General features: G+C 33.7%; 1 protein-coding gene across 1 annotated transcript in view; it reads left to right on the top strand.

The window, feature by feature from the left end:
- The window catches only part of THSD7B (thrombospondin type 1 domain containing 7B), a 1,297,161-nt gene that overhangs the window by 429,335 nt on the left and 854,939 nt on the right, over positions 1 to 12,887 (top strand). The window lies entirely within an intron of this gene.

The raw sequence follows: 12,887 nt of genomic DNA on the forward strand, positions 1-12,887 counted from the left end.
GATGCAAATCCCATTTCCTGATATTCTTCATATATTTAGGCCTTTGTTGTTGATTTTCTAGTTAATAAAATATTGAGAATAAAGCACATGCACTGCCTTGTGATATTTATTTTGGAAAATGAGTGGATTAATTTGATTTCTTTTTAGTTTTTATCTCTGTTCCATCAATTCAAGGTTGTCTGATAAGTGATTTCTAGAAAACCAAATTTCAATGTAATCTTCTAATTAAATATTTTGAGAAAAGAAACGTGTCATAGAAATGTGTTGTGATTTCTTTTTTCCTTTTCATGTAAGTCAAAATTTTCCTAAGCTACGTTTTCTGAAATCAAATCTCTAGGCACACACACACACACACACACACACACACACACACACACACACACACAACCAGGAATGTTTGTACTGATTAAATGCAAATAGCTTTGTGTGTATTTTTTCCTATGCTAAAATTGTCCCCTTGTTAAAACAAAATAAAACAAACTAATAAAGAAAAAAAATAAACAACAAAAACCAAAAACACATTACTTCTTAAGCCAATTTATAGTGAAAAAGTAAGAGTAATGCTGCACAATTGGGGGACTTTTGTTTAGCTTTAGAACTTATAATTATTTCTTTGGGGTGACCTCAGCTCTAGGTGTCTTAACAGGACAAGATGAAGCATGTGAAAAATATCCAGGGGGTGCTTCTTAAATGCTATGGCTTAGGATGGATTATACATTTGACTTTTATTTTAGCTAATCCAGTTAAGGAGTAACTTAATTAAGGGAAGAACATTTGCCAACAATTTTCTCCTGCTTGAAAAATATTACATTAGTTCCTTCATATGTTAGTACCTCTTGGAGTAAAAACAGAAAAAAAAATGGTGCTAAAATTGTAAAATTCAAAAGATTCTTACAAAGAAATTATTCCTTCTCATCTTATGGGTTTACTTTCAGAACTTAAAATGTAAAATGTAAATTTAAACTGCTTTGGCTTAAGCATCTTAAAATTTTATAATATGTCAGTCTCATACTATGATATTAAACTGGAAAATTCTCTTGTATTCAGGTAGAGGAAGACATTTTTTTTTACCTATTGCTGACATATTAGCATATACTATAAAACCAATTTCTGGAGGCTGACATTATATGAACACTTTTTCAGGGAAATCATTCAGGAAATGATTATGATTTCTGAGCATTTTGAAATCACCATGAAATATTTTGATATTTTAAAATTAGTTTAATTTTCTCTTTCACTACAAGGTACTTATATATTTATTTGTTACTCAATACATCTAAAATAAAGTCCATAAATTTCCCATCTGTAGCCTCAGAAAATCTCAGGTATATTTTGAACATGATATTGTTATATGTAAAATAATTTGAGTTCTTCAGAAGGAAGAGTAAAACATTAAGGTGGCATTATTGTATTTTTCTATGTTACAGCATAGAATTATAATCTATGGGTGTTTCTTTTCATTTTTTATACTTAGAGAAGAGACACAATATTGCTCAAATTCCTAGTCAAACTTACACCAATGTATATGATATTTAAAATGACAAATACCCCCAAGGCTCTATGATTTTTACTTGCTTCTGTGTGTTTAAAGTTCATAGTCAAATACATTTTTGAACAAATAATAAAACACATTTCCCATCTATGTATGAGAAATGCAAATTATTATTGGTCAGTTGCTGAAAGGTCTTGTCTCTATTTCATGTATCTTGTTTGCAAATTTGCTTTTCATGTATTCTAAGTATCTATAATTCACTTCATTTGCTTGTTTTTTTTGTTTTTTTAAAGCTATTCCAAATGTTTAGTTTAACTGTTGATGAAATATCTCACTGAGCTCTTCTTTAATAAAGACAGTAGTTAATTTTCAGACATACATCCATCCAAACACCTTCACACAGACACACACACACACAGACACACACACACACACACAAACATACCCACACATATAATCAATGAATCCAAATTCTTATGAGTTAAATAAGATGAATTTTACTCCTTTGCTTTTACTTTTTATGCTACACAAACCCAAGTGGTGATAATTTAGAATAGAGAAAAGGAGCATTAGGGAAGAACTAGGAAGCATTATTTATACACCAAGTCTATTCTACTTTGGAAGCCTTTCTTTTTTCAATTATATTGAAGTTTTTTATTTTTTTTGTTTGAACTAGATATTTATTACAAATATAAGATCATGAAGTGGAGAGAGGAGAGAGTAAGCAAAGGGGATAAATAGATTTATGTATTAAAAAGAAATAATAATTAAATATAGTGAAAATTATTGTTAATTTTACTTAATTGACTTCCTCCTTGCTATGTCCAAGGTATGAGATGACATGGCATAACGTATAGAGGACCAGACTTGGAGTTTCGTTCCAATAAAGAAGATATAATTAAATTATAATTTGTTTATAATTTATAATTAAAGAAAGTGGATAATAAATTTAAAAAGAAATCTAATTCTGGTGAGGGTGGAGGTAGTGGAGGTAGTAAAAGTGAAACTTTAGGGAGCTTTGTTATTTGTTGGTGGCAAATTTACTGACAGCTCTAATAGGATCAAGCTTCCTGAGGAAATGGGAACAGTGGGTACAAGAAGAGAAATTAACCATCATGAGAAGTCCATTTTCTTAGCATAGATTGAAGCAAAGAAGAAAAAATGGGGACTGATGTTTGTCCTTTATAGGTATAAAAGTTTAGAGAATAATGAGCTCACGAGATTTTTTATTTTCTTGATTAGGTAGGAGATGAAATCTGCTACTAAGAGGGAGTGGAGGATGAGTGGTTTAGATTTGTTGAACCAGGCCATCAATCAAGAAACATGGTATGAACTTACTGTGTGTCAGACACTGCTAACTTCTGAGGATACAAATATGGAAAAGAAAGTCAGTCTCTATCCTCAAGTAGTTTACAAGCTAATGAGAATACAACACACAAATGAAAGCTGAAAAGTAGAGTTTTGAGGACAATGTAAATGAGATCTAAAGGTCCTGGGGAAATCAAAGAAATTCAAAAGCGGTGCATCTACATGGGAAATGAGAAATACTGTTGAGGAGAAGGCAAGTGGTTTAGCATAACTTTTGAGGGAGTTTTATAGAAAATCAGTCAAGGAAAAAAATTGAAGAGTTCTACAACTCAGTAGAGGTCCATATTAGATTTAACAACATAAATTCATAGTGATCTCATTCAGGATGTATGTATTCATTCAGAATGCTCAGCAGTTTTTTTTAGAGGAGTAGCAAAGGCAATATTAGGGTTATAACAGGGTTTAGATTTGTGATAGCACTAACAGGACAAGGGGGGAAAAGAATTTGTTGGTAAAGGACAATGTCAATTTGAAATGGTTGAGACTATGCAATCAACAATTTGAAGGAAAGAGAATTATTTCTATTTTAGATAATAGAAAGGAGGGGAAAATCATGATAAGGATGAATAATAAATTTAAATCAAAATTGAGATGTGGAAAAAAATTGGAGGATTACAGTCAAAGAGAATTTCGCATCATGGCTATCAGTTGAGGGTGCTAGAGAGGTCAAGGATATGAATCTTCTGAAAAGCAACTGAACTGTAGTGAAGGTGCAGATAATAGAAGCTGCTGCTGCTTCTAAGTTAGAAAGCCCCAGCTTCTGAGGTAACATTAACATATATTTTAAAAATCTCCATTTATGAGGGTTACGTTTGAGATAGAGAAGAAAACTGTGATTCAGTCTCTATAGAAAGAAAATAATTTCTTAAAAAAAGAAGTCATAGGAAAGAATGAAGTATAGAGAAACGTAATCAAGATCTGGATAATGTGAAACAGAAGTGTAGACACTTAATTGAAAAAAAATATCTACTTTATAAAAAAGGGGGGGAATAGTTAAATCAAATTTGGCTTAGATTAACAATAAAATTCATTATTATCTTCACCATTTTAGTGTGTGTTATACCTCCACACCATTCTATGTACTTTCATGAGTTGTGATTTTAGTTTTCATCACCTTTTCATCAACTTTCAGAAGGTACTGAGCCTCTCATTTTCAAAGTAAACAATTTTCCAAACATAGTACTGGGAATCCAGTTGAGGCTTTGCAAACCCATCTGAAGGATTCATAGTGTCAAAATTATTTTTACAATAATACTCCTATGGTCTAATTTCTACCATGGTGAATATTGACCCACAAAAGCAAAAATTCTTTGTGTGCAGGATGGGTCTTGAGTAATATACAAATGGGTATACTGTCATGATATTAAAAAGATTCAGAAGTACTGATCTAGGCAGTTGCTTGACCAATTTTTAAAGATTTCTACCTTGTATAAAACCTACCAAAATTTGTGCTTAAATAGCAAAGAATTTAAGAACCCAAGTTCTTCATTTATGTGAGTAGAACTGTATTGAAGGCATTGAAAACAACTTGTCAAATGAATTAAAGATGATTTTATTTAATTTTTTCTTTTCTGCTAGGTGTCATGAAACTCAAAACTCATATAGCATAAAGTATTACTTGCTTCAAATAGGAATTATGCTAATTTTATTTAATTGTACAAAATATTGTATATTTTAGAATTCTTATTCAGTGTTAAAGTTTAGACAAAAGTGTTGCTTTATTGACTTATTTAACCAAATCCTAATCAAGGTAGAAATAGCATCTCAATTTATAAATTACAAAATTAAGGGAAATCAAAGGGAATCATGAAGAAATTCATTTGAAGATTATTTTGAAATCAATAATTGCATAGCACTATGGCAACATGATATAATAGATGCATAGCAGGCTTTACAGCCTGGAAAACATAGATTTAAAATCTCTCTTTGACTTGCTGTAAAACCAGGGAAAACCACTTAACTTCTCAATGCCCCAGGTGATTTTCAATAAACCAATTCACAATTATGATTAAACATTTAACATGTGTCAACTACTGTGATAGTTTCCGGAGATATAAAGACAAAAGCATGACAGTCCTTGCTCTAAAAGAACTTAAAATATTCTGGACACAACATGCTTACATAAAAAGAAATAACATGTGTATATGTACTCATACACATATGAAATAATTAGAAAATGACAGAGGTCACCTGGCAACTGGTAGGAATCTGCAAAGGCTTCTCAAAGAAACCAATTATTAATCTGAACTTTGAAAGGAAGTAGGGATTCCAAGAAGAGGGAGAATGTTCCAGTATAGGGAATACATTTTCATAGGCTCTGAGATGGGGAATACAGTGTTAGGTATAAGGAAGAATTAGTAGATCACTTTGGTTGGATCAGAAGTGTCAAGATGTAAATGTAATTAGAAATTTATTTCTCTTTATTTAGTTATTTATTTTGCTGAGGCAACTGGGGTTAAGTGACCTGCCCAGGTTCCCATAGCTAGGAAGGGTTAAGTGTTTGAAGCCAGATTTGAAGTCAGATCCTCCTGACTTCAGGGCTGGTGCTCTATCCACTGCACCACTTAGCTGCCCCTAGAAGTTTAATTTTACCACAATAAATACAAATATATGGCATAAATAATATTCATTTGTGTTTTATTATTCTAAGTAAATGGACAATTTTTATTTAGGTTTGACACCACTAGGCACTGTATGTCAGAACATGGTCAGATATTGAAGACACCAAGATCTTCTACTGTATTCTGAGTCATGGCTGTCACCTTGACTTTTGTCTTTTTATTGGCCTTTGATAAATCTGGAAGAGAGAGACAGACTGACAATTTTGTGCAATTTTGCCTTTCTCAAATCCAATTCTCATGCCAGTTAAGACATCACTCTATGATGTCATTGGTCCTCTTTGAAAATGAAGGAAGCATAATAATATCACTAAGCTAGAGTATCCTTTTGTGATCCATCCAGAAAGATAGCATGGATTTGCATCTTGAAGGGATTTAAATGCCAAACAGAAGAAATTGCATTTCACCAGAGTTATATAGGCAGCCACTCTCATTTTGGAGCAGTGGTGTGATAAAATCAAACTTGTGCTTTAAAAATAACACTTTTGTGGCTGTGTGAAAGATGCAGGGGATATAAGAAGAGACTGGTTATACATAGACCAGCTGGAATAATGGAGACCCTCAACCAAGTGGTATGGTAAAAATGGAGAAAAAGGTAGTGAAGTTAAAAAAAAAGGAAAAAAAAAACTTGACAAGAAAAAATTGATAAGACACAGAACCTGAATAGATGTGGGTAAGAGGCAAGTGAGCAAGATGATTTTGAACCTTGGTGGCTAGAAGAATGCTAGAAGAACTCAAACAGAAATAGGAAAGTTGTGAGACAAGTTTGGTTCAGATAAGAACTAAGGTTCCAGTCTGTAGAAGGTGAGTTAGAGAGTTTCCATAGCACTACTTTGCTTCCTGAATGAAATGATAAGTCTAGAAAATTCCCTTTCCCCCCCCAACTCCTGTCCCTATCTCCCTCCTGCCCCGCCCCTGCCAAATTATTCTTCTGTCCAATTATGCACTAAATTTTTTCAAGCATAGCCACAGCAATTGAAGCAACTGCGACTTTCTATGTATGGTTAACTTGTGCTCTGAAATAATTGCTTCTGTTATATCATGAGCAATCATTGATTAGAGCAAATATACAGTGATAAGTATGTGAATTTATGGAAAGTAATTTCCATCATTAAAAGCAGAACTTATTCTAAATACAGTGTGACTGTTCTCATAGAAACATTTAAAGCTATTTAAGCCCAAAGAAGAGGATGATGTAAACCTATAGTAATCTTTTCTCCCAAGTGACAACATTTGATTGACAATGTGGTCTAACAAAGTTAGCTTTGTCAGAAACATCAGGTTTGAAAAGTGTGAGCACTGCTCTGTAGTTGGAATGTTATGATTGACTTGACTGAAGGTTAAGGTCAGAATAGTTCCATGGGACTGATTTTTGTTTGTTTGTTTCTTTACCAAATGTGTGGGGATGACTGAGTTATATTTATAATTCAACTCTGATTTCACTGTTGGTATACGAAATAGTTTAAAATCTAGTCACTAGCTTCTCAAACTATCTACATATATGTGTTACACACATACACACTCTTGCATAAATAAGTATTAGACTATATTTGTGATCACATCTGGGTATACTTTCTTTATCTCTGCTGTAAAAATCAGTATGCTATAAAAGTTGTGAATGGCCTCTGTAGTCATTACAGTGCTGGTACAGAGGCAAAGGTTATGTGGTTTAAATTGATAAGCTTACATCGTGTCTAGACTACATGTTCTAGTGTTTGTGGAGAAACCTAATTTTAACCCTTTTTTTACATGTAAGTATTTTCAATGCAAGAAGGAGATTCATCCTCTGAACTTGTCACCAGATATGACAATTTTCCTTCTCTATAGGGATTCCAGTGGTGGTTATGAGTTTTTTTTGTGTTTTTTTTTTTTTTTTAAGGCCAGACTTTAATAGCAACAAAAAATAAAAATGATAAAAACAAAACAAAACAAAACAAACAAAAATGACCAGAGAATAGGGAATTTTCTTAAATCTTCTTTCAGTGTCTTCATCTTCCCCATCCCATATCTTCCCCCCCTACACACACACACACACACACACACACACACACACACACACACAAATGACAAAGAAATAATTTGTATTTTAATACAGATTCATTTTAATACGGATCTCATTACAGATGTCCACTCTATTCCTTGCAACTTTGAGAAATGAATGTCACAACTTTTCTGACCCTCAGGTTTTTTATCCTTACAATGAAAACTAACCTTCTAGATCTTTACTTGACTGCTCTCCTAATGCATACTCTTTCCTTATTTTAGGTTTTATCTCACTGTGCTCTCTTGGTTTTCTGCCTACCCGTTTAACTATTTCGTGGCTGTTTTTCAGTACTGTTCAACTCTTTTTTTTTTTTTTTAATTTGGGGGTGTCTTAAGAAAGATATATTAGACTGGTATGCCATTTCCTGTCTGATTGCTCCTTCTCAAATGTCCTTTGTTGGATCATCATCCATATTATACTTCTCACTGTGTATTTATCCCATAGGTTCTGCCTTAAACACCACTTTTCTTCTTTTTACATTCTGTCACATGATGCCCTCACTAGTTCCCATGGAGTTATCACCTCTATAGAGATAACTTCCTAATTTTTATCTTCAGCCCTAATTTCCTAGTTCTTCATCACTAGATGCTTGCTACAGATTTTGAGCTGAATCTATTATGAACATCTCAGACTCAATATTTCTAAATGAGAATTCATTATGTCCTCTTACTCTTCCCCCCAAAAGAAACCTTCCTATTTTCATTGAGGGTCGATCTTTAACTCCATACAGAGTGCAAAAGTGCTTTTCTTAATGCTCAAGTCTGATTTTTGCCTACTTCATTAAGTCCAGGGTTTCTCTGTCAAAAAAAAAATCTCCTTTATAAAGCTCTTTATATGTTTTTCTCAACTTGCCTTTCCATCACTTTAAAACACCATTCTCTTATCAATAGAGTTTGAACAAACTGTCCTTTTTGCTTTTATCTAGGACCGCCAATTTCCCATCTCCATTCCTTTGGCTGGCTTTATCCCATACCTTGCATGCATTTCTTTTCCCCCCTCAAGTCTCAGCTCATATTCCATCTTCTGCAAGAAACCTTCCTCCCCCTACCTGCCTCTGACTTTCCCTCTCCCTATCATCCTGTATATCTTTTTCATTTATAGCTTATGTAAACAATACGTAAACATGTAATCTCACCTGCTAGAATCTAAGCTCCTTGAAATCAGGGACAGTTTCACTTTTGTCTCTATATCCCCAACTTTATGATAGTGCCTGGTATGCTTTAGGTCTTTAATAATAGTTAACATTTCTATAAGGCCTTAAGGTTTGATGTTATTTCTTTTGAGGTAAAAATAACACTATACTGAGTATTGTTTTAATCAGACATGATCATTGATTTAAAATTGGAGGGAAGAATAGAAGTCTGCTACCATACATTCTTCCTAGCTCCCCCACCTGTATCATCCACCTTTAATAAATGAGGAAAATAAAGTCCAGGATGATAAACCCTTGAACAGGTCCCCTGATTCTAAGTCCAGCATTCTCTTTTTTTCATGATACATCATGTTGCTTTCCCCTTTGTAATAGAGTTCTCATTCCCACGTCTATTGATAATCCCACCATCCCCTGCTTCAGAAAACACTAGGGATCAATGTTGATAGGTATCTAGAAGCTAGATGGCATAGTAGTGCAGTGCTGAGCCAGGAGCCAGGAGAACAGATTAAAAGCTGTGTGGCTTTGAGAAGTCATTTAATTCATTTGCCTCAATTTCCTCAACTATGAAAAGTACATAATACTAGTACCCTACTTCCCATGGTTGGTATGCCCATCAAATCAAGTACTTGTAAAGTGCTAAGCACTGTTCTGGGAATCTAGTAGTTAATATATAAATGGTAACTATTTTATTTATTTGTTCATTCATTCATTTGTTCATTCATTTATCTGTTTATTTTTTTCTATGAAGCTTCTTCCTCAAAGCCTTCTTACTTTTTTTCCTTGTAGGACTTCGTTGCTATTTCTGACTTGCAGTAGCTAGCATTTTTACCACACTTGAAAGGTTTACCATATATTTTCAATACATTGTTTCATTTGAGTCTAACAACAATTCTGTATTGTTGATGCTATTAAAATTTCCATTTTACAGACAATCAAATTGAAGCTTCAGAGAGTAAATGCTTTTCCCAGGATCATACAACTAGTATGTGTGCAAGTAGAATTAAAACTCAGCTCTTTCTGACTCTAGTCCCAGTGCTCTATGTACTGGTATACCTACTGTCTTTACATTAGATTAATTACCTTGGATGCTTATGGTTACCATGCAGCAGAAAAAAGGGATGGGAGAGTGAGATTCCATGAACTAGTGAGTTTCATACCTTTGCAATTGATTGAGGAGCTGTCATAGAAGTGAAATGAGATAAAAAGAAGGTAGGAGGCAATAAAAGGCAAGTGTGATCCATCTATTTGAGTTTCTTCTGCATTCCCCAAACCCTGTTAAAGTTCTGAAGGCTCTTATTTTTTCCCAAAACATGAATGGTAAGAGTCTTTACCTAACCAGTCAGTTAATAAGTATCTATTTAGCACCTATTATGTATCAGGGACTGTGCTAAGCACTAGGGATACAAACAAAGGTGAAAGACAGTTCCTGATCTCAAGCAACTCACAGTCTAAAGAGAAAGACAACATGAAAGCTGAGAAGAAGAGTCATCTAGTGGTACAGTGGAAAGAATACTAGTCAGGGGGAGCTGAGTTCAAATCCAGCCTCAGACACTTATTAGCTGTGTGATCATTTATCCATGATTGCCTAAGGAGATAGAGGGAAAAGCTTTGAACAAGATATTGACAGGATAAATTAGAATCAACTGAAAAAGGAAGCTCACTAGAATTATAGTTCAGATTTTAGTTGGGATTTAAAGGAAGTCAGAAGAAGAACATTCCAAGCATGAGGGACAGCCAATGAAAATTTCCTGATTCAGATATGGAGTATCTTGGCCTGTATCATTATATAACAGAGTATGTGGAGTGAGGGAAGTAAGGCAGAAGAAGTCTTGAAGGGTCGGGGGAAAAGAGACTAGGTTATGAAGAACTTTAATGGCAAAGAGAGAATTTCATATTTGATCCAGAAAGTAATAGGAAGATATTAGAGTTTACTGAGTTGGAGTTGACATGGTTGGAACTAAGCTTTTGGAATATTAGAGGAGATAGCCTAAATGAGAGTAATGCTTAGATTGAGAACCTGGGGCATTTGGGAGGATAAATGTACCCTCAACAGTAATAAGAAAGTTTGGAAGGGGGGAATCTTGCAGCAAACATAATGAATGGACATGTTTTGGACATGTTTCAGAAAGATTTCAATAGGAAATCCAGTTTGAGATGTCCAAAAAAACAGTTGAATATGCAAAAACATTAGCTTAATTTATAGCCATCTAACAGTCTGGATTCAAGCTGATAAACAAGTAACCTTAAACTAGGCCCAGGGAATACCGCTGCAGGGAGCTTCTCTTCTGGCCAGAACTCTGAGGATATTTTCTTCCCAAGTTGATTCTTTTGTAAAGACAAAATAGGCCATCAATTCTTACCTAGTCTTTAATGATTGACCAGGCACTGCCTCAGATATACTGAAACTTGGGAAAGACCTTAGCTTAACCAAGGACCAATGTCTTCTACGGTATCCACTGCAACTGTCAATTGTCTTGATCTATGTCTTGCCACTGGATTCTAGTCACTCTGGAGGAATGACAGGGGGTGGGGGAGAGGTTGATGACTTTGCACCATTCTGCCTCACTTAAATCCTATTCACTTGCAAATCAAGATATCATTCTTCCCATGTCATTGGTCCTCTTCAAGAATGAAAAATGAACAATTGCTTTATGGAGAAGGGACCTGACTTTGGACTGTGCTAAGATTGTTATGGACCTGGCACATTGAAACAAGCAGAGCAACATGGTGGAGAATTATAGATTAGGATTACAGGAACTGGAAAAAAAAAGAAAGGTATAGAATAGTAGGCCATATTTTACACAGATGTAAGATTCACAAAATGCTTTCCTTATAAACAATCCCTTGAGGTAACTGGTAAAATTAGTGTTATGTCCATTTTACAAATGAGAAAACTGAGCTCACAGGAATTAAGTGATTGTTCCCAAGGTCATATCATTTGTAAGTGTTGATTATAAGTCTTCTTGACTCCAAGCCCAGAAGTATTTCACATATAGTTGATCATTGTCATTTATAAAGACTATCAGATATAGGAAAAAGCTGACAAAACATTTCTTTTTCAATGTGAATTATTTCTCTTGTATCCCCTGAGTGAGGATATATTAGCACCTAATCAGGAATCAGGAACTCGGTTCAGGTTGTGCCTTGCACACTAAGCAATTGTGAGTCTTTGAGCTAGTCATTTAATTTATGTTTGCCTCAATTTCCTCAACAAGGAAATGAGAATAGTAATAGCAATTACCTCCTAGAATTGTCATGAGGATCAAATGAAATATTCTTTTTAAAAGTGCTATAAAAATACTAGGTTCTATAGCTATTACAATTATTGTTATTTTTCAACTTAGAGGAGTATTCTAGCATAGAGTCATCAGAAGTGTTGAATTAAAGGGCCATATCCAGTAAAGATGCTCACTCCTACAAACATGATTTCATAAGATGATAGTTTTAGAGATAAAAAATGTCTTAAAAAGTCACATAGTTCAATGTCCTCTCTAAATCCCTGAGAGGATAAACTTACCCAAGGCTAACAGAACTTGCTCAACTAGCAGAGATGAGATGAGACTGAAATCCAGGTCATGATATTACAGTCAGTATTTTTTTTTTCGGTGTAATTCACTTTCCTTATTAGAGGAAACTGTTTTTCTTTAAGTATATCATTATTTTAAAATGCAATAACTTTTGTAGTATTGTTTTGTTATATCTCACAGTACTTTTTATTTTTTAAAGATATCTCATTTGAGGGGAAATGACCTATATTCCAATTATTAAGTGCTTAAATTTTGGAAGAATATTTATTTAGATATATGCTTTATTTTTAAATATATTTCTTTTATAATCACATTGCACAGAACTTATAATGCTGTGTCAAATATGGAAAGGCTAGACAAATTATGGTGCATGAATGCAACAGAATATTATAGAACTCTAACAACCATGAACATGAAGAATTCAGAGAATCCTAAGAAGATTTATTCAAATTTGAATAGAATGAAATAAACAGAAACAGGAAAATAATATATACAAAGATATAGTGATTCAAATATGAAAGGGAAAAAAGTAAAAATAAAACTATATATTTATAATGGCCAAACTTGTCCCTGAAAAAATGAAAAAAAATCTTCTTATTTATGAAGGATGATGTATGGAACATTACATACTATCAGAATTGGTTGATGCATTTGGCTAGTATTTTTAAACTGCTTTTTTTACATT

The sequence above is a fragment of the Sminthopsis crassicaudata genome, chromosome 3, assembly GCF_048593235.1.
Source record: "Sminthopsis crassicaudata isolate SCR6 chromosome 3, ASM4859323v1, whole genome shotgun sequence".
NCBI classification, from domain to species: Eukaryota; Metazoa; Chordata; class Mammalia; order Dasyuromorphia; family Dasyuridae; genus Sminthopsis; species Sminthopsis crassicaudata.